The sequence below is a fragment of the Passer domesticus genome, chromosome 3 (assembly GCF_036417665.1).
Source record: "Passer domesticus isolate bPasDom1 chromosome 3, bPasDom1.hap1, whole genome shotgun sequence".
In the NCBI taxonomy this organism is placed as follows: Eukaryota; Metazoa; Chordata; class Aves; order Passeriformes; family Passeridae; genus Passer; species Passer domesticus.
The window spans coordinates 38,013,351-38,036,572 of record NC_087476.1 but is presented as its reverse complement, the minus strand read 5'-3'; the positions used below and the strand labels follow the sequence as shown (position 1 = coordinate 38,036,572).

The 23,222-nt window shown below is 34.9% G+C and overlaps 1 long non-coding RNA gene across 1 annotated transcript in view; it reads right to left on the bottom strand.

Moving 5' to 3' along the window:
• LOC135298020 (uncharacterized) overlaps positions 1-18,026 on the bottom strand; it is a 57,219-nt gene extending 39,193 nt beyond the window's left edge. Inside the window, exons 1-2 of the long non-coding RNA XR_010359980.1 lie at positions 17,788-18,026; positions 8,203-8,294 (exon numbers count right to left, since the gene is read on the bottom strand). This is a non-coding gene — a long non-coding RNA (uncharacterized LOC135298020). The remainder of the gene's footprint in view (positions 1-8,202; positions 8,295-17,787) is intronic.
• Positions 18,027-23,222: the final 5,196 nt, after the last annotated feature.

Sequence of the window (23,222 nt, the reverse complement as noted above, 5' to 3'; positions counted from 1 at the left end):
CAACAAATAGTGTAGTGAAGGAAAAGAAGGGTATTCAGAATTGAGAGCATGATGCAAATGGATAAGGTCTTTGAAGGGCTGAAGTCTCCCATTTATTTTCAAAATTTTACTCTCCTCTTTGCAGCTGTCATACACCCTACAAAAACACTGATAGTTTATTAATGGGAATAGTCTCCCTCATATCCCAGAATATGTGATTTCAGGTGAGGTAAAAAACAGGTAAAATGTTATAGCTGCAACTGTAGCTAGATCATTACAGATAAGCTAGGCAAATTTATCACGCCAGTAATTCTATTCATCCTCTGCATTTTACAAACTCATTTTGCTTTAAGCAAGCCAGTCAAAAGCACCAATGATCTGAAATTCATTTCACCCCTCTGCTTTGTCCTCATGTATTTATTTCCACACATACGTCTTACTGTATACAGGTAAAAAGGTTTTGATTAATTTTCCTGGCACAGGCATGTCATTGCCTTTCCTTGAAAGAACAGAAGAAAAACACTTGCTAGGTATATTGCTTTAACATGGAGGGAAAGAGTAAGGGAATATACTCCAGGTAGGCATTGAAAGCTAAAACCTCACATAGTTTAGAATACCCTTACAACTGTGACATTTTCAAAAAGGATTTTAAACCAGCTTTTCCAAGGGGCTTAAAGATTGCATTAAGTACAAGATGTGATTTTCAAAAGGGCAAAAACAGATGACATGTAACTTCCAAGTTTCTTTCAAAGTAAGGCTGAATTATTAAATGCTAAAGTCACCTCTAAAACGTGATTTAAGCTGTTAAATCAGGTAATGGCTTTTGAAAAATTTAACTGCCATTAATAGAAGGATAGGGCTCCATGTAAAAGAGGTGACTTTTTGGACACCATTTCATGAGTTTCAGCACTTTTTGACATAGGAAGTCTTGGTCAGGCAACAATATTTTTCAGCAAATTAATAATAGTTTTATAATATTCTTCTAGCAAAATTCAGCTTTGTGATTTTCATCTACCAAAGAGTAAGTGAAATTTCACAGTGTTTAAGAACTCCCCTACTTTCACTGAGTGTAAATTTTATGCTGTGAAACACAGGATTAGTAATTTGGGGTCATTACTGTTTTAACTGTGCAGGATTTTAAATTTGTTCATTTTGATTCAGAGAGAAGTTTGACAGTCAGAATAAAAGCTAGATTCCTCTTATAGCTAACCTTCAAACTTGTTTTACTGTTGCTTTTTTAAACCTGAAGTACAGTTTTTGGTAGAAAATAATGACTTCTCTATCAGATCTAAAATATTTTTGTTCCAAGAAGCACAAAATCAATTCCAAAATCCCTTCCTCCTGCAATTACACTGCAGCAAAGAATCTCTTTCCCATTGTAAAAAGCATTATAGGCAGTCACATGAAAATATGATATCTGTTCCAACTACCTTAATCAACTTTCATTAAGCCAAGTTCAAACTGATTCTTTTGCCTATTGCCTTTGACCTCTGATGATTATGATCCATCATAGTAAAAATATTTACAATACAGAAATGGCTAGAGGTTTTTTCTGTATAAAAGACTGTAAAATTTATGCCTTGGATGATGGTATTTCTGAAACAAGCTAGTTCAGGGTAAAACAAAAATAATTATTGTCACAGCCAGAGCTCAGACCTGGCCTGATTTCCCTGGATACAAAATACATGTTCTTACGAAGTATCCCAAATATTTCTATCTGTAATGTGACATAAATTGAGCCATAGACACAGGAATAGTTGTAGAATTCATTCAGCTTCTGCTGCATGTTTTTGATGTTCCATTTATAAGCTTGAAAATGACAAACCTACCAACAGAAGGATATAAATAATGCCGCGGTACAAGTTTGTGGAAGACATTACGCCTGCTATCTTTCCACAAAACACTTTCCACAAAACATTTTACATTTTAGTTTGTAGTAGAACACCAGTTTGTAAAACACAAAAGAGACTGTATTGCCTCTATTGCCTGTGACACTACTAAATACTTCCATCAGCTACTGTTAATGCATTGAAAGTTACTTAAATTACATATCAAGGTCAGTGCTCCCCAGCAGCACCTAGCACAAAACAACATCACACAGTTTGGCTTTTAAAGCTGCACATGTTGCAGGACCCAGACACCCATAATTTACTGTGACATGGAAGTAGATGAGGTGCAATCTGACACCATGCAATTACCAACTTGTGGTACAGCACTCTGGCTTCAGAGGCCACAGAATATGCAACAAGGGAACTATCTGCAGATTTAAGCCTAAAGCTGATCATTTGCATTCTAAAGGCACTTCAAAGGAAGACCAAAACATTCTTTTGTTGTATTGTTATTTGCGATATTGGACATCATTCATCTATTTGCAAGTGTATTCATCTGTGGTGCTGTCACTGAAGGTGTCCAAATTCTCAGCTGAATTCTGTTTGACAATAATTCCATATTGAAATTTTCCTTTATTCCCCTGGCAGAAGAAATTATTTGCAATGGCAGCTACAGTTAAAAGTTTGTAAGTGTAAACATACAAATGTTTAGAGGAAAGGAAGCTCTGGGGACTTTCCTTTCCTCTTTTAAAGACAGTTACTGTGGAAAAGCCAGACATCTGAAGAATCTGTAGTAATAGGTGGCTGAACCAGTGTAGGACAACGGAGACGCCAAGCGTGTGCATTAGTAGAAAAGGTTAACATATCCTCCTAATAGGTTTTCTACAGTCAGGATTGTGCTGAATAAACACTGAGAGCTAAATTTTGTGTAAAATAATAATTTCTTTCAATTAATACACCAGGGCAGGCATTTGGATCACTCTGTGTCTGCTTGGTTTAGCTATGATCTTCAATGACATTATTCCAATTAGAGGGATTTTTTTTTAATTATGGTGATGGTAATAAATTGGTCAGAAAAAAAAGAAAAATATTTATGATTAATACAATTCCAGTATTCAGCACAATCAGGTAACTTTGATTGCCCTCTCTTGTCTTGCTTACAACAGGGATATGATAGCACAGAAAAAAACCCAGACCTTCACTTGCTGAGGACAGCAGGTGTTTTGAAGGCTGAAATGCCTTTCTTTTATAAAATCACAGCCTTGAATTCCTGCCTTGTTAAAGTGCTAAGGAAAGACTCCACTTTTCTGGAAATGAAAAGTAGGACACTGATGTTCTTGGTTCTCTCTGAATTATGTGAAGGAGAATCTTACAAAGATGATAGCAGGCCTCTTTTTTCTTCATTGCTTTTTATTACAACATGAATTAAATAATTATCCCAGCTTCTGGCCCATATAATAATGTCACCTGCTATGTTTAATCTCTGTGGCTGCAATGTTCTTGGAGAACATCTGAAATCTGCACAGCAGTTGGAGAATTTGAGTACACTAAAGAAATTATAACTGTAAATTTAAACTTGTTGCCGCTGTACAAAAAATGTTCCAAGTGTTAGCACAGAAAAAAGAAAACTGTATTCAGAAAGTTTCACTTGGTGTGAATCAGACCTCATGGGAGCAAGTCTTCCCCAACTGCCTTTAGCTATCAACTCTATCACATAATCCATCTTTAGAATTAATGAGAAACTAATGTTAGCAGGATAGACAACATTTTTCTTCTGACAACATCATAGTCTGCAGCTGAAAGATTGTACAATGTTGGCTATCATGAACACCACAATCAGCAATGGGTGAAAGAATCTCAAGTCAGTAGAAACACTTACAATGTGCAAAGTTCTATCATTAGCATGTTCTTTTGAGAAGTCAGAAATTTCACAGGGTTCAGAAGAGCACACACACACACACACACACACACCCCCTCTTTTAAACTACTGGAGCTGCTCATTTGAGTAATTGCTCAAAGGTCAATAAAGGATCTCTTTGGGACCAGCTTTCATGAAAAACCTACTGAGTATTTCAATAACATTAACATGTACAGTGTATTAAAAGCATTGAATATGAGCTTACTTCAATTGCCCAGAGGTTTTTAGTCTTACACATGATGCATAGCTAGACATTCCCCTCTCCTTCTTGCTTCTTCTTATCTTTACTCCCTTTTCCTGCCATATGCCACTAATGCAACCAGAGGCCATTAGGGCAACTCACTCCCAGGCTCAGATATTGGAAAGTCTAGTAAATGATCAAAGCTCGGGTCAGTGGGAGCACCTGGTTGGCTTTGATCACCCTCATTAGTTATGACAAGCAGGAATCCCTCTTGTCCTCTCAGAAAAGTGTTCACACTGGTGGTGTATTTATTTTGATCTCACACTGAGAATAAAAGTAGACTTGTGATTAAAACCTGGAGCATTCTAGTGGAAAGCAAAGTTGCCTCAGAGTGATGGGGATGGATGGCATGTACCTCAAAAATGAAAAATATAGTATGATGTTTTTAGTCCACAATGTCCTTCTCAAAAAAACCTGTCCAGGACAAATATGTCTAGCTGTCTGCAAGAAGGATAAAATGCAAGAGCTTTAAACAGAAAGAACATGGATAACTCACACTCTGTTTTTCAATCCTGTTGTCCTGTAAGCTCATACTTCTTTTTGTGGTTAGAAACATCTTCTCCCATCCCTTTAAATTTCCTTTTAAGAAGTGTAAAATAAAATTATACTCCATTACAGAAGGATTTTCCAAAAGGTAATTTTCTGCTGAGCTTTCATTTGTGATATGATGACTCATTCCCTGCAGAGCAATTATTTAATTGTCTTCCAACCACATTTTGGAATTCTGATTATTCTGTGTATTTTCATGTGAGTGTCTACATTAGTTTAGATCCCAAACTTTTTTGCTTTAATATAGTTTTGTATCAATTATTTTCACTGGTTAATTGTTATCACATGAGAAAAGTGGAATAATTGAGCAGCTTTTATTCTGTCTTTTAATTTTAACTTACCCTTTCTTGTTCTGTCAAAAAAATGAAGAAGCTTCATAGTTTTTTATATTTTACATGCTCATTTGTATTTTCTTTCTCTGATTGTAATTTATTTTTCTCTAACACTTTATTTTCCAAATTCAGTTGTACTCAATCGCATGAAAATAACACACAGTGTGGAAATCAGGAATAGTAGATAATAAAAGGAAAAACCACAACAAGTCTAGATGGTAAATTACGCATGAACAATACAAAAGATGGACTGTTCTGGTCTAGTGGTTTTCTATTAGGTGACTGAAATTCTGTGGAATACTTGCATGATTTAGGGAACCCTCTAAATAGAGGTTCTGAATTAGCTTTTTCAAGAATCTTCCTCTCCATTACTCTCTTCCTCCTCTCTTCTCTCTCTGCCTTTACACACACACATGCACACATACAAACAAATGAAAACACACACACACATATACATTACATATATATATGTAATTTAGAAAAAAGCTAATCTCCTGACTTAGACATTTCCAAATGAGCTACTCTTGGCAGCGTATTGTCTGTGTATGCCAATATATAGTGTTTCACATTTCAGGTGGGGGCTGGTCACCAGTGTGTTAGTTTCATGAATAGCTCATCACACCCATGAACAATGATTCACTGTCGACAACAGTTTTAAATGCCCGTTCAACTCTTGACCAGCTCTGAAAGTCAGTTTGAAGTTTAGACTCCTAAATATTCTCTAGTTACCTCCACATTATATTACACAAAATCATTTTTGTGTGAATTAGCAGCAGCAGGCCAGTCAAAAATTCTGCTCAACCTGCTTTCACACAGACCATTTTATCTTTGGAGTTCAGTTCTTCTAATCTTGTGTTGAAAAATGTGGTGTGCCCTCCTCATACTCTATTTCCATACAGTACTTGAAAAGGAATTTTTTTATTCCAGTGATAATCAGCTATCCTTTTCTCTTTGTCCTTCTCATGGTATATCTACTCCATTCTTATTAATTCATTTCCCCCACGTCCTTCAAAAATTTGTTGTCATGTTTTGAAACTCAACAGTTCTGAGTTGAAAGCTACTTACTGGTCTCCCTTGACTTCTGAAAGAAAAAAAAAAAAAGGTGGAGGGGCATCTGTGCTATAAAAAAAATGATCAGAAAATCCTTTCTTTTCTACCCAAGGTTTCTTACATATAAAATTCATGAGTTAGCACATATTCTCTCACAGTGAAAAGTTTTATAATAAATACACCAAATTTTTATATCTTTTGGATTTGTAAGAGATAATTTGAATAATGCTATCTGTTTCTGATTTAGCTGTTCCTGTACTGAACCATAACAAAAAATACCAGGCACTAAATACATTAGAACATTTATAACAACTTAGAGGGATTAGTGACCTTCATAGATTATCTTAAGCATAAAAGAGCTAGACATACCTACTTCTGAATACATTTCAGCTTTCTCTTACATATTTATTATCACTTCCATCTAGAATATACAAACTGCTTTACTTCTTCATAAATTGTTTTTCTGCCATATTTCTTGGAAGTTTTTTGATAGTTCTTATTTGTGTTGTGGCGCCACTAAATGTAACGTAGACACTGTACAAACAGACCCACTGTTCACCCTGTGTGAGCAGAGACTAAAGGGAAAAGACACATTAAATATCAATACGGAAATAATTTTGACTTGCTCACAGCTGCCCCACAATGTGGAGGCAGAGGTGAAACCAGAATCTCTAAATAATTGCATTGAGTGCTAAATCCCAACACTCACCAAAGTGAGCTGCACTGCAGGCATTGCTAAAGTTGGTCATGTATTTGGGAGCACTGTAGGAGGTCTGAATTTGTTAAAATAATTTTCCCAATGCTTGTCTAGATTTTTAATAAGTATAACCTAGTGCTGCTTGCTCTCATAAATGACTATGCATTTTCCAAACTGCTCTTTAAAAGAACTGGAGATAAAATGTCTGTTTTTCACAAACTGTTCTGCTGCCACTGCTTTTTTTTTTAATTCTGTGTTGGTTGAAATCTCATTTAGTTGCAACAACATGAGCCTAATGCAGCAGACATATGGATGTTTAGGGCAGCATGTTATTGACAAATTCTTTACACTGATGATTTATTATGTACATCAGTGGACGACACTGTTCTGTCTATGAAGCCTGTTTTCTCAGCTCTGCTCATCTGGGAGAGACATGCTGTGCACAAGTGAATACATGGTTTGTTTTATCCAATTGAGCCTTCTATGGAGCCACGTATTTCATTCTGATTTATGTCTGGTTTAACTCCTTCAGTCTGTTCTGTGACCTGCAGGTATGCCATTCCCAACTGAATCACACTTCAATACTTAAGTGGTGCTCAAGGTGCAGGGGAATACTAGGGAGAGCTATTCCTTAAGCAGTGTGCTCGTTGAGAGATTGAAAACATCACTTGAAAACCATGCACTGAGTCCTGTCAACAGCATTTTTAATACAGGTGAATATTGTTGATTTCAAAGAGGCCCAATATGAAAACATACATCAAGTGGCTCTCCTGAATTTGTCCTGCTAATGCTACTAAAGTCAATTCTACTGAACTCAGAAGGATCAAGTCCCATATTCTTAGAAAAACAAATATTTACTAAGTTTGCAAAAGCTGTATATTTTTGGCATGCTGAAAAGTGTTTTCCAAAAGACTGGTATTTATAACCAACCTCCACATTTCAGGTTCATCAGAGGATGTGTATCTTCAATACCAAGAAAACAAAACACACTGTCATTTTCCGGAAGGAATCGGCAAATATCATGACAGCAGCTGAAGAAGATATACTATATAGCTGCTTTAGCTGAGTTAAACGCTTTACTGACTTTTTAGATCACCTTTAGTTTTGGAACTAGCAAAATTTTCTTTTCTTTCTTCCACAGCTATTGGAAGCAGTGAAAAAGAATAAGGTCCTTGAGTGACATGAGATCAAATGTTTGGAAATTCCTCAGGGACTTTCTTGTGTGAAGGCTTCTGAATCATATGGTGGCGTGTATAAGAGGTATCTCACTGCATAAGATGAAGTTACCCCTACTGAAAGCACAATTTAGCATATTGAATGTGCAATCCTGACAGCTGCCATCATGAATGATTAAATAACATAATTACAGATTTCTCAGGTTGCATTACACAACGCTACTCACTATACAACCTCCTAGGTAAGCTCATGAAATAGATTTGGCTGGATTTCTTATAAATGTTCTTACACAATCCAATCTCCACACGATTCTTCATGTGTGAAGCAGAGTTGGTTTTTTTCTTTCCTTTCTTTTCTTTTTTTTTTTTTACCATCCTGCACATTTGCAGATCAGAACATAAAAACTTTGGTTTCAGCTAGAACCTACTTACTTTGAAAATGGGACATGAGACAAATCCACTAATGCATCACAAGCTTCCAGCCTTCCTCAGGATTCCTCCTGGGATACATCCTGGGATGACTCCTGCAAGTAACATAGTGAAAATAAGAAGATGTTGATGCATCTTACAACGGAGAGTAAAGGAAAGTAATTCCAGAAATATTTGTGTAAGTACAGGAAATAGTGAAGTCACAGTATACTTTATATATGCAAATCAGAAGTATGATGAAAATCTAAAAAATCTGTCTTTCTTTATTCTGATTACAATCCTGGTAACTGCAAGAATTTTTTTAAGTAATTTTACAAATATCCTTAATCGCAAAGATATTGCTTTCATATTTTTGTGGGTTTTTAAACTTCATTAGCATGTTTTCTGCTCTATGACCATTAATTTATGAAATTCAAACACGTGGCTAATCAAAATACAAAATATTCAGTACAAAATATTTTAATTCCAAAAAATTCTGTATTTTAAAAACTTTCAGCTATTTCCTTTCTTGTTGCTGCAATAGCAGTATTTGTGAAAAATATGCTTTTTACTGCTAATTCAAAATTCTCACCTTGCACCTGAAATAGTAGTCTGGTCAGATGAACAAAGGAAAATTGAATTTAGTTACAAATTTGATCATCAATGTTCAATCTGTCATATACCTCAGTCACCTTTTTATGGCAAGATTTATGCTACATAACTTTGGAAAGGAGAATATTCACAACTATCATCAGTTCTAAGTATCTAAACTACTCTTCACCATTTAATTCACCACAAATTAAGTTTTAGTGGATTTTTTTCCCCTACACTGGCAATATGCAGAACTCATCACTTGGTCTAGTTGACTGACTTTTAGACTGTTCAAAATAAATGAAAAGTTCCCAGCCCTAAAAAGCCATCTCTGGGACATTGCAAGGGAATAGATCTGATTACAGGACCAAGACCTAGAGATTATTGTGACAATGTCTTTTTGCTATTTTTATGACAACAATTGTATGAAAGTTATGAAGTGACAGCAATAGAGGTCATGCTGTCAGAATCTTAAAATGTGCAAGCTGAAGGCCCAATTTGTGGTTCCTTTTAGCTGTCATTTTAGGACAAGCTCACTTTATAGTGCATTTCTCTTTTATGAGAAGGTGTCAGCTACAAAAGGTGGTCTTAGATAGATAGCAGTGCTTGTACTTCAGAGAACGTTGGATACATGCATACATATGAATATATGTATATAGTTATATATGTATGTTTAAATACAAAATGAATATACAGGTGGGAAAAATGAGATACAAAATAGTATAAAGACTTATGGTTTCATCTATATTTCAATATATAATTTTCCACAATAAGCTTAGGAAATTATGATTCAGACAATTGTTTGAATCAAACCCTTGATTTCCATAAGGCAGAGGACAAGAACCACATCATGACTAAATACTGAATGAGTTATTGATGTTCCCTCACAATTAAATTTATGGTGAGTATCTTGCTCAAATCTGTCTTCCAGATATAAAAATAATGAAATATTTTACAAAATCATTTTTCCATTTTTAAATTTATTATATCTGCACAACTCCAAGATAAAAAAGTTTTATCATATATTAGAAGCTTGAATTCAAACTGAAATACATTTTTAAAACCACACCAATAAAAACTATCTTGATTGTCTTATTTTGGTGGGGGGTTGTGGGGTTGGAGGGGAATAAATTTACTGTTTTTCACTAATAATCACAGAATTTTAGAGCAAATTAATTTTTATCTAATTTCAAAAACTTTAGAACTATTTTATAAAAAAACAATGTCAAGGTATTGGTTTTTTAAACAATCTTACTGTTCTTGATATTTCATTCTTCTAGATTTCATCTAAATATTGGGATGAATGAAAAACTGACCCTGTGAAAGCTGATCAGTGTATTCTGGTTGGTTCTGTATTAATAGGATGTTCTGCTTCCTAAGAAAATATTTATAAAGACACAGTGATTTGCATGCATTGATGTATCATATTTTTTTAAGAGGCATGGCTAATGTGTATAATTTTTGTATTTAATAGCATAAAATTTTGAAAAGGGCTAATTATATCCTGCATTATCTCTTGATGACAGAGTATCAACAGTCTATTTTAAGTGACAAGCAATTTGTAGAAGCTTTGCCACTTCTAAATGTCAGTTAAAAATAAAATCAATCTTTTTCAGATTACAGATTTCAAGAAGGCATGAAGGATTGGTGCTAAAAACGCTGAAAGACTAACTATTCATTTGATGCTATGCAAAAAGTGAATTTGAAAATTTTCAGGTACAGTGAGTTCTATTAAAACCACAGTAAATGTTGCTTTAAAATGTCACTGCAACACATCCCTTTTGAGGCACTGGACAATAGCAGACCCTGCTGATCCATGGAGTATTCAGTATTGAATTTTTAATGATGCTTACTCTATTACTGTGTTCTGATTATCCACTCAGCATCTATAATATTGAGGTAGAGACCTTGATATATCAGCACATTCTTGTTTTTCTACTCAACACTTACATTAGAATTTTCTGGCACAGAATAATCCATCTTACATTAGCTCAACCATTTTCAGTTATCAACCAGATCAATAGACAAACCTGCTTAACAGCAAATGCATCTTTCGTAAATCTTAATGTTGGTTTATTTCTCACAGACTGAATATTACTTTGGAAATAGGGTTTGGAAATAGCGGGTTTATTCACAATAAAAACACAAGCACTCTATGCTTGGGACTTAGGTATATTTCAGAGTTTAAGATAGCTGCAGATGCTAGTATTTAGGCAGCTGAATCATTCCCTTGAATTTCTCAGAAAAAATTAACATCCAGCAGTAAACTATAGTGAAAAAACATTTTAAGAGATTAGTTCTGAATCTTTCCAATACTTGGTAGAGTATCTTTATTTATTTATTTACCCATGTATATAATGAATGTAAGTAGATATATGAACCATACTATTTCTAAAACAGCATAAAACTGAGAGAGAAATGTCCGTTTTTGTAATAGAGGCATGTGTGCACTTGAGGGGTTAATAAAGAATTAGAATACAAATTTTAATCACATTCTTCACAGTTATGCTGGTTCCATTTGCATTTGTGGTGTGTACAAGTGTCTTGTTGGCATGCAGAAAGTACACATCAGGACACAACAAAATTCAAAGTTCATTCCAAACCAAACATCCTCTCCAAACTGCTTTAAATAAATCTTTAAAAGAAAAAATGTTTGATGAATTAGAAGGTGCAAACAAAGCCTAAAGTTTTTTTCTTTTTAAATCTCTAGTTAGCCAGAAGGCATGGGCCCAACCCTAAATGATCACACCCAATAACAATGTGAATCTGAGGACCTTAAACACTGTATTTTCTTCATCCTGTGTCATTACAGCTCCAGAGTTTTGTCATATTTCATTGTCATAAAGAACTCCTTTAGAAACTATAAACACACTAATTTGAGTGATTTGCCTGATTTGAATATCATTCCCTCCGTTTTGCAGACCTTGTTCATGGGTAACACCATTCAGCAAACTTGCATTAGAGTTATCTCTATTCCAGTCACAGACCTTTGCTATAAAGGATCTAATTCAAGCCCTTGCCATTTCTTATCATCATTATCTTGATTGGGTTTTCCAAGCACATACATATTCTCCCATTCCAAACCAAAGTCTGGATATTTTGGCATCTTTTTTAAAACATTATCCATTCCCAAGATTCCACCAATAACTCACCTTTATTCATCGCACAAACTGGAAGTTTCTAAAATTTCAGTTTTACCTCTTTTTCCTTCCTTCTGACTCCTATCATACCACTGATATACTCTCAGTGATTCTAGTCCCTATCCCACAATCATTGCACTTTCTTCTGAGAAGTTCTTAAGGAGTTCTGGCCACACAATTTTGTTTCAGACCAGGATATGTTTGGCTATCTGGGCTGTGAGTGCACATTGCTGTCTCATGTCCAGCCTCACAACAGGAAAATCTGAGGAATAAGCATCCTTACAGTAAAGAAGAACAACAACATTTTAGATTGCATTAGGGAAAATTTTGCCAGGAGTTCAACAGGGTGATCTTTCCCCTCTACCCATCCTTTGTAAGACACACTAGAAGAACAGGGTCCTTTACTTAACCTCTGAGTAGGGGAGAGACAGGAATGCAGTGGAAACAAACCAGCAAAGGGCCACAAAGGGGATAAAGGGATTAGAGCATCTTTTGTGAAGGAAAGGCAATGAAAGTGGGAATGGTTTAGCATGGAAAACATGTCTCAGAAGGATCTGTTCAATACCTGCAAAGTTCTGATAAAAGCAAATTATTGTGCCTATTGACAGGAGAAGAGGTCATGTATACAATTAAAGGCTAGGAAATTCCATCTGTACATAACAAAAAACTTCTCTACTATGAGTACAATTAAACATGGAGAAAAGGTTTTCTAAACAGAATATGGTGGTAACCAAGGTAGGTGACGCGCCTTAGTCTAGATGGCCTCAAGAAGTCTCTTCCCCTCTTAACCATTCTGAGAAGTGGGGCTTTATAACTTTGAAAAAAAAATTCTGCTATAGTTTAAACATGCTGTTTAAAAACATCCTGGACTGTTTTGCAATCTGGAAGTCACAGATTTATTTTGGCCATTCCTCCATTCCCTTTAAACTAATGTCAAATATTACAGGATTTCTAAAAATTATTTCTGAACTTGAATTTTAAAAGAGGTCCATAACAAATGACAAAATTAAAAACAAGTTCAGATGTTATTTAAAGGATCAAATACAAAGATAATTCTTAATATTGAAAGAAAACCAAGTTGGATATAGCAAAGCCCTGCTATAAATATTTATTTTTTAACCCTTTTAATGTCAAAATTCAAACTTGTTTTCAGCAGCTACACTCCTAAAGTGGGCTTTCCTGAGTTGTCTTTCTGTCTTAGATATAAAATATAGAATTATTTTCTGGAGTGAAGGAAAAAAAAAAGTAAGGAGTATATTAAAAGTTTATTTCATGGTGCATTAATTTTCTAGAACTCAAAAAATTAAAAGGTTTGTAGAACCCCTAAGTTGTGTAGTTATGGAATTTAAGTTTTTAATAAGATTCGTAACATTCAGCTTATTTCTGTACAGCTCTAAGTATTTTCCTCATTTTTTTATCCTAGAAAAAAGCCCAAGTCAAAATAGAAAACAAAATCTTGGTTCTTCAGAGATGAGAAACAAATCAGCCTAAGGGGTTGGATTTCACCTAGAAAGTTGTTGCTTTCAGTCTGATTAGCTCTTCAGACAGTCCATGAATTGCACTTAGCAGTGGAAAGAATTTAGGTCACTTTGGACATATATTCACTGAAATTCAGGAAGTTATGAGGAATACGCTTGGTATTTTCTCTGAGATAGGAGGGAGAATATTACTATGGAGGTTTTAGCAGGCCTACATATTTATACAATTTGGTTTTTATGTTAAAATAAAGAAAAGTTTCTTTCTAAGGTCAGTAAGAGGTGAGGTCATGTAAGCTGGATGTACACTGCAAAGAAGGTATGCAATTGGTAGTGGTGATAGTGGCATGTTAGCTGATTTTATTTTCCTTATGGATGAAGATTTTTGTCATCTAAAAAAACCTCACAAATTTACATAAAATGTTCCTGTCATAACATGTTAGTTTTGAAATGTGACATGCTTGTATGTGTATGCACATATATATGCACACACCTGGTTATTTGGCTCTCATTTAGCATATGGAGAATTTAATTTGAAATTTGGTTTACATTCTTTATGCTAGTCTTTACTGTTTCTATATGGTGCTGTGTGCTTGCTCAAAAAACTCACTGAAAAAGGCTTTATTTCCTAATTTTCACACTTAATGTAGAAAACCCTTCTTGAAGATCTCAAAGAAATTGTGTAGTAAGGATAGGCAGAGCAGTGCTTATCACAGTCCAGATTTTGGGAATTTTCATTAAAGGCATTTTTATGAGTATTTTTTATATTTTTTTTGTTACTAAAAAGACTAGGTATTAGTTTTCACATAAATTATAATAACTTTTTAAGTTATGCATTCTGAAATGAATATATTGATTTTGCCTTCAAAATAATGATAAGATGAAAATTTTTCTTTCATTATCCAAGAATACAACTAACATGGGGGATTTTCAAAGGCAATGTAGAGATGTCTTTTCCCAATCTCTGAATTTTTTTTAAGCTGATAAATCTTAGCAATTGGGAAATTTAATATGTGATTGAAAAAAAAATATATATACTTCGTCATTTTTGACAGCTTTAAAGATAACAGCAAAAGAGTTTTTATCCAAACACTTAAAATTATAAAAAGACAAAGGATCTTGTTTTATTTTCTAAGACATATAAGAGTAGAAATTATAGGCATAGCATGATGTATAAAAAAGCTTGATTGTTTTTCTATTCGTATTATTGTTTCTCTGTGTTATTACATTTGTGTATGTGGTGGGTTCACAGCAAGGACAGGGATTGCTAATACTCAGAGAAAATGTTTGAGGGCATTAAATTATTTCTATCACTGTTTGCCAAGTCAGCACAGCTCTATTACAGTTTGTTCCAACTGTAAACTGAAGACAATTAGAAGGACCCTGAGAAGCAATATAAAAACTTGAGAGGATGAACACTCTACCATGCTTTTAAGAAAACTTCTCTGAAGATTTATTACACTTATAACCTTTACTGTGAGAAGTTGTCACTTTTTCTGCAGTTTAAATCTGTTTGTTTTCTCTTCCAGGATTAGGATTTGTCTCTGCCTCCTACACACCTACTTTTATGAAATGTCTTCTCAGTATTTCCCTGCTGATCACAAGGTTATTTTAAAATATCATCTTTTATAAAAGCACTATAAATTAAAGTAAAAATGAAACAAAAAATAACAATTTTTTTTTCAGTAACAGTTTCCCAAACCTGCATCATGATAAAATGTAATTAAATATTTAAATTAATAAAGGATTTCTAAAAGTCTTAATAGTGATTCACTGAGTATCCATTATGCATATTACACATTGATTTTGTGCTGTCACATTTATTTAAAGAAAATGTCCACACAATTTTAGCGTGTAATGCTTATATCTTCTGCACATCACCTTCCCCCTCAAACTATTAAAAACGTCATGTGAAGTGCTTTACTTCTCCTTTTCCAAGAAATCATAAAGTCACGCAATTAGAATGTAATTGGCCTAAGGTGAGGATCTTGAAAGCAGATCTGAATTATGTCATCCAGGCTCCAGAGGCAGAGAACACTTAGCAAAACAATGGCTCGAAGATATTTTAGGCTTTAGTAAGAGGGATGAGGTTTACAGCAGCTATAGCATTTTGTATCCCAAAGCAGGAGGTGCCATTGTGCATGTCAAATATGAAAATTACTATCTCAGAAGAGGCAGATAGAACAAGAAATAGAACTAAAAATATCAGATACATTTCATGTGTTGGCACAGCTGTTTTTCAAAGTATACATGAAGCATGGATATAACATTACACAAACATTCACAAAAAGGGCAGATTAGAATACTTTGTAAAGGAACATAAATCTTTAACTACATTTTATTTTGGAGATTTGTTTGCAAGTAATGTTGACCTCAAAGTTAGCAGGTCACAGCTAATATTGTTGAAGCATTTTTTTTACCATATTTGAAGTGAATAGGGTAAAGGTTCTAGAGGCATTTGCAAGAGTTCAAAAAGTTTTAAACACTTTTTGGCACTTTGTAAAGAAAAAGATCAAGTATATTTAATATACTCTGTGCCTTTAGCTGAGAACTAGGGTAAAGGGGAAGCGTGTAGATGTTTTTTCTCTATTTTTAAGCATAAAAAGATTTAAAGTGGAATGTCTCATTGGCTTTAAAATATATTATGTAGGGCATTCAACAATCAGATTTAGAGGCTAAACTGTTGATAATATTATATAACCATTTTATCATCAAAAATTGCTCCTGCTTGCAGGTAGATTGTCTTAAAACCCAGGGTATGTGAACAGAGATGTAAAAACATCACTATAAAGAAGGGTTTCTGCGGTTGGTGTCTATAAGAGAGCACCCTGTAAATTGGGGGAATAAAATAAGCGTGAGAAGTTTGTTTTTCTAGGATTATGCACTAATTGGGATAGAAATGAAAAATATTTTTAATTTTGCACTGTCTCAAAACAAAATGCACTCACTTGCTCAAAGTTAACCCTTCTGTATGCATTCTCATTTATTTATCCATACTGTAGTTCTGTTGGAAAGGTTTCCAAGGAAAATAAGACTTTACAGGCTAAGCAGATGAGGCATTTTGACATTTAAGCTATTAAAATGATAAAGAATATTTCTTTGCTTTATGAAAATCTGTTGACTCTGTAAATAGCTGAAAACTTGGAGTGAATGTGTTTTCTACTGTGATTTCTGGTATATTGGATTGCACTTACTTTGAAAAATCACAGGACACAAGAGATGAAACTTTCTATTTTAAAACTTGAGGGAATGGAAATGAGGCAGATTGAAAGGTTATTCCCCTCAAATTCTTTATTAACTTCTCAGGGGTAATTGTATAGAACAGCTGTTTTTTCCCCAATAATACTGCAAGCACTACAACTTTCTGACAGGAAGCCCAGACTTAAGACCAGACTATACTTTCATTGTCATTTCTACTGCTTCTTTTATACTTTTTTCTTTCATATATAACAAAATACACACCTCTTCTTTCAGTGTTGCATTTAGCATTTAATTTTTAATTTAATTAGCATTTAATTTTTAATTTAATTAGCATTTAATTAAATGCACTTAGCATTTAATTTCTTTCTGTTTCCCATTTTAAATCTCTTTTCTCCTTTTTCCTTAGTTACATGAACAGTGGAGAGTAAATTTATTCATATAAAAGTTCCTCTTTTACCTTAGGTTGTTTCCTTCAGTCCCATTTTCTCTATTGATTGCTTAGGAAACAGAACTTTAAAAAACTCCGTTTCAGTTAATTTTTATCATGCTAAAGAGCATATAATGAAAACCAGGTAAACAATAAAATAATACAGATAAAAGATTCAATTCTAATTTCCAGTAGAAGAAGAAGTATGATGTTTGAATTGCAGAAACCTCCAGAGTTAATGAACACGCCTCACAATTTGTCAGAAATTTGTAAGTAGCAGCAACATCCTTTTCCAATGTGACATAACTAGAATGTACCTAATTTGCTTAACTAAAAGGCTTGACGAATAGTTATTATCTAATAAACACTGAATTCCAAAAGGAAAGGAAGAAGAGTGATTTATTTTGTTATCATCTAGTTCGCTAAATTTTCTCTTTTTTGCTAGTGTGATTCTGTAAGGTTTCAGTATCAGCCTCATTCCATGAACTTTTCTTAAGCTAAATTCTCTTGGTTTTAGCCATGAACCTGCACATTACAAAAAGAGACAGAAAACTGAAGTCAGAATTTGAAATTTCAAAAAAGTTTACAAAATGTGTAAAGATTAATATCACGTGTCAGATGAAGTAGTAACTGTAAACATGATGCCATTGTCAAAAGACAGTGCTATTGGAGTTTGCCAATATTACAGACAGGACTGCCTTGGTCTGTCTGGCCTTGGCTGCTGACCAAATAGCGGTACCTGTGGAGTTTTCTCCCCAGAGATGCTGTTCAGTACCTGTGGTCGCAGCTGGGCACGTGGAGACAAGTCCGGGCATGACCCGAACTCCAGTGCTTGCAGGAGGAGCTTGCTGCTGAGGGGGTCACTCTTCAGGCCTTCCTGAGCCAGAGAAACCCTTAAGGCGAGGTGAAGAAAGGAGCGGGTCCTAATGGAGAGTTTTTAATCCAGAGTTTTTATTTTGGTGGCACGGCCTCTGAATCTTGCAACAATCCACTTAACTCTCCCACCAGAACTCTCCAACAGAGCTCCGACCGCATGGTCTGCCTGTCCTTTTACCTGGGGAGAGGGGCAAGGGAGGGGACACAGGGAGCACCAACCAGGCACAGGGGGAGGGGGTCTCAGGTGAGAGGGACACCTGGGTGGGCCAATGGCCCCCCAGGGGGTGGAGAGCATCCTTTGAACCTGCCAATTGTTCAGCTCTCTCTTAGAATTTCTGGGTTGACAGACAATGCCCAGCAGGGGTCAAGGGTGGGGAAAAGGAGAGGTGATTGACACCACCCTGCCCTGGGGAAGGACATTTCAGGGAGAAACCAGGGGAAACTGAGGCAAATCATGGCATCACACTGCAACATCTCCCCCTTGTTTTGTTTAAAATGAAGAGGACTGGGTTTGGGGGGCAGAATGCTTGCCAAACCGTGCTTGATAAATTGGTTCCTCCTCTTCTGGAAGCCTCAGTAGGAAATACAGTGCTGCTTTGGAATTTATAAACCTTATTTGAAATAAAGGAAAAAGGTGTGACTTGAGTAAACTTTATTTAATTCCTGCACCTACAGTGTTTTGTCCTTATAATCAGGAATGCCTATTAAAAAAAAATAATCAACTAAAGACAACAAATACCATACGAGATCAGTGTAGCAGCATGCAGCATTTGGACAAAAAGCAGGAGCGACTGCATTGTTCAGTCTTCTCACTCTCAAACCATTTGTGATGTTAGGAGAGGAGTCATAAATTCGCTTTGAATAAAAAATATCTTCTGGAAATTCATTAAGATCTGTAAAGCCCTGGAAGTAAATTTACTCTATATCAACAGATAAAATTGTTGATAGCTGGTTACCATCCTTTGGTCATGAGGGCGAGGGGCAGAACCTGGCACATGTTCTTGCAAGTTAGTCCACTCTCAAACTCAGAGATCTCTTCCAGGTTTTTCATCTGAATATCCTACACACTGTGATAAGTGGAGGCATGGATCTACCTAAGATTTCAAAATTGTTTTAATTACATAAGCTCACTAAGTGATTGATATTTGTGATCATTAAATAAGTTATTTAGAGGTGTATTTTCTGGATAGTTATTAATCTTCATATTTTGGACCAAATAAATGAGTTCACAGACAGGACATTTTGATTAGAGTTAGCTGCAATTCCTGAAAAAACAATGGGAGTTTATTAAAGTTCATGATTAGCATCTTCTCTTGTAGTAAGCATGTGCATATTACCTTACACAGACTCTATACTACTTGTGTAGTAACACATAAAAGAATTATCTAAAACACAGTTTTAAAGTATGTGATAAATTTGCACCACAGAAAATGAGACTCTGTTTTCTTTCACAAGTTCATCCTTGCAAAATGGTTGTTTGTTTTGTTAGGGTATAGCTCCTTGGGAAGAAAGCTGAAAAAAGAATACTACAAATGCTTTTTGTAATTTAATCTCTCAGGATTAGGTGTTCATAGACCAGGATTTGAAGATTTGCTCTTGGCTAGGCTCACTACTTTCTCATCTAGATCAATTCTGTTGCCATCATTAATTTCAAGGGTAACCAAGAGAGACTAATCTCAAGGAATTTCAAAACTCCAAATCCTGAAGTTGATATTTGATTTTTATTTAAGTTCCTACTTGCCTGACTTTTGCAACCTTGATAAATATCCTGGCAAGCTCCTACTTTTGGAGGCAAGAAAAGTTTTTCATTTGGCTTTTGCCATAGACCTTAAATTTAACAACTGATCACATGTTGAAGGCAGTTTAATCAACATCTGGACTATCTCAGGGTATAAAAGAATTAGTTTCATTTGAAACCTTTTTTTTTTTAACTATTTGCAGGGTATGACTATAGAAGCAATGGATGATGAAAGAGAGCTATCTTAACCAAATCAAATTTTATTTGCAAAAATTCAGCAAAACAGTAAAAGACATCCTCCTAAACCTCTTACAAAAATCTGCTTTGATGCTTAGGTGCAAACCCCAAACCACTTGCTAAAAGAAGCTCTATCCTACAACTACACAAAATAAATGAATCTTTCTTTGGCTCTCAGCTCCTGTGGGAGCTTTTCTCTATTTGAAACCTCATGTTGTAAGTCTCCTTCACATGCCAAAGCGCAGTGTGATCTCTGTGCTGCAACCTGCTTCCCTAATCGCTTCGGCAATAGCCTCCCGACATTTTTAGGACAGGCAGTCTTCTCTTTCACTGGCCACAGACGACAGCCAGTGCAAGCTTTCCACGAGGGAAAAAACCTTTCTTCTAAACTCATGTAGTAATTTCCTCTAACATTTCAAGAACTCCTTTGATCCTGTGACATACAATTATTTGCCTTTCCCACACGGTGGTTTCTTACCTGCTGGAGCTCATCCAATGTACCGTGACTTTCCCAGATGTAAGTGTAAATCTTTCACATTGTTAACATTCAGTCCTGCAGCTAACACTTTTCTACCTCAGTATTCCTCTGAATGCCAATTAGGATGTCAGGATGTCACCATCCTGATTTCAGATGTTAAACTAGAAAATATTTATCAGACTCTGTCTTTTCTGTCAGATAAATGTAAATCTATCTTATTTCATATAACATGATTTTTATCAGTAATTCAAATTAATATCAGCTATGATTTCTTGACAGATCTTGTCCAATTTTACAAACAATAAATAAAATTTTACTATTCAGTGATTCTAATTTTGAAAATTTTGAGCCTTTTCATGCTGAGCTATTACAAATTACTTTAAATGCTAATAGATCAACAATATTTTTTTTTAAATATACTATTCAAAATAAGACAAAGTTTCTGCTTTGTATTGGCATTTTAGCAAAGATTCTTAAGTCCACCATGATAACATTATATTCACATTATATTCACATATAATTAATTCTGTGAATTCTGTGAAAGTTACAATATGTGGGGAGACTTGAGAGAAACTTAGTGTACCTAAGCTCCCAGTAAACCTATAGGGAAATTTCACTTACTCAACTAAAAAAGCTTTGCAGAGGAAGTTTAGGGCAGCTTAAGCGTGAAGTGTGCATGTTCCACCCTTATATTTATCTCATAGTATACTTTGTAAAATATAATTAATGCAATTTTTATATCCCTGGGACAAGAAGATCCATTACTAGGCACAAATTACTAGCATTTGAAAGTGTTGTAAAGGACTTGATTTTCAACCATATCTCTGAGTTTATTTTTCAAGATAAATGAAGAGGAAGAAAAATGTCTGAAAGGTAATTCAGAGGACGGAAGAAAAAACAACAAATATAGTGTATCTTTTCACCACAGTAACAGATCTGGAGAAAAGAATAAGCAGTTTCTTAAGAAAATATTCTTTTCTTCATCAGTCAGCAAGATTTATTCCACATTTAGCAGACTTTTCAGGTATTTCATATCTAGAGAGAACAACTTTCAAATCAATTGAATATCCAGGTATAATCTCTGAGGCCTTAAATTCAGCTGAATTGCTTGAGCTGAAGCTGTGTGTGAGGTTTAGTATATGTTTTAAAAATCTCAGGAATTCTGAAAATCTTTTTTCCGCCATTTATATGTTGTGTGAATATAGATGGTTTGCTTTAATTTTCTGTATTTCAGTTCCCCATAACCCCACACATGCTCCATGATAAATGCAAGAGTCTCTAGATGGAAGTATTCTATACCATTATAATGACCCTTCATTTGAGTCTGACTGGCTTTTAATACTAAACTCCTAGTTGGATCCAGGTGGAGATGAAGTGAACAGGTAGAATTAAAAAGTCTTTTTTCAAATATTTTTTCATTTTAAATTTCATCTTTTATTCAACACTGAAAAAGAATTGCAACCTATGTAACAACAAAGAAAATTAGGATTTTTCCTTTCAGAAACTGGAATATTAGTACTTCAGGTAAAAAAAAATATACACAAAATTTGTTAACTCTTCTGAATGCATTTGTCCGTGAAGTGCTACTTCAATATGTCTTTCTGAAAGACAGATGTTGAGCAAATTTTGTGTCATACATTTGGTCAAATGACACATTTACATTATTTTTGATTTTTAAACATATCTGAGCCTCTATGTTGCAGCATTTTTGGATAAAATACAATATGAAGCTGAGAGGAGGATGGCAGTAAGACAGGGAGTCACAGACAAGGTGGAATGGAATGGACACAAAGGATAACTAATTTTATAGGTATATAGAATTATACCTATGCAAAGAGTTGCTAGGCCTTACAAATTTGTTTTCTGCTATAAACAGTGGGTCTATGGCAGGAAAATGAAGGTCTTGTTAGTGCTCACTGCTACAAGAGATCTTAAATAAAACTACCCTGAACCTGTGAACATTTAAATCACCTAAACATATGTGGAGTTTTCTTCATGTCGACATTATTATTCCTCTGCTGAACTTAAGCACATGCTTAAAGGATTTGCTTGGCTGGGGCCTGTGAGCATAAGCTGACCTTGGTTTTTTTTTTCAAGTTAACTGTGCATAAATATATGCAAGAAGTGTGTAATATAAACCAGTGCACCTAGTACAGATTTGCAATGGTACAAGGAAACACATTTGCATCAGCTTTTCTCAGTCTTTTGGATTTATCTTTCGATTGTCTCCTCTGATGTATTGAAAGTATCAACATTTTAAAGGAAATGACTTCTCACTTCATTGTAATTTCCATAGTCAGAGGTTTAATATGTGTCAATCTTTTTCAAAACTTATCAAGCCTGGGAGGTTTAACTTACACACTTTAACGCATCCTTTTAATTGCTAGTGATTCTGAAAGATGCAGTCATGTTTCTTTGGTACCATTTAATAAAATTAAACATATCAATCAGTAGCTTTTCCCTTCAATTTTATAACAGCTTTTGGAAACAAAGGCTGCTTGTGTCTGCTCTATTGTGTCCAGGGGAAATGGTGAGAGTGTATATTTCTTTCAAAATATATAACCTATCACAAACTGTCTATCTACAAAGTGCAGAAATATTTCATTAGCAACCTTTCTGGGTATAGTCTAGAAATTAAATGTTCCCCATATGAATGGGAATATAGCTGTTCTGAAGCACTAAAGCACAAACATACTGATGATATTTTGGTTCATAGGCACATATTAGTTGGCCTCTTGCTGCAGACTTACTAAGCCTGAGCTTTGTGGATGCCAAGCAAAAAGCAGAGGCAAAGGGAGTTGAAAAAGGTAACTTCATATTGAGGTGGGGGGAAAGAAGTAAACATTTTCTACATCTCCTTGAGTCACCAGGTTACATTTTT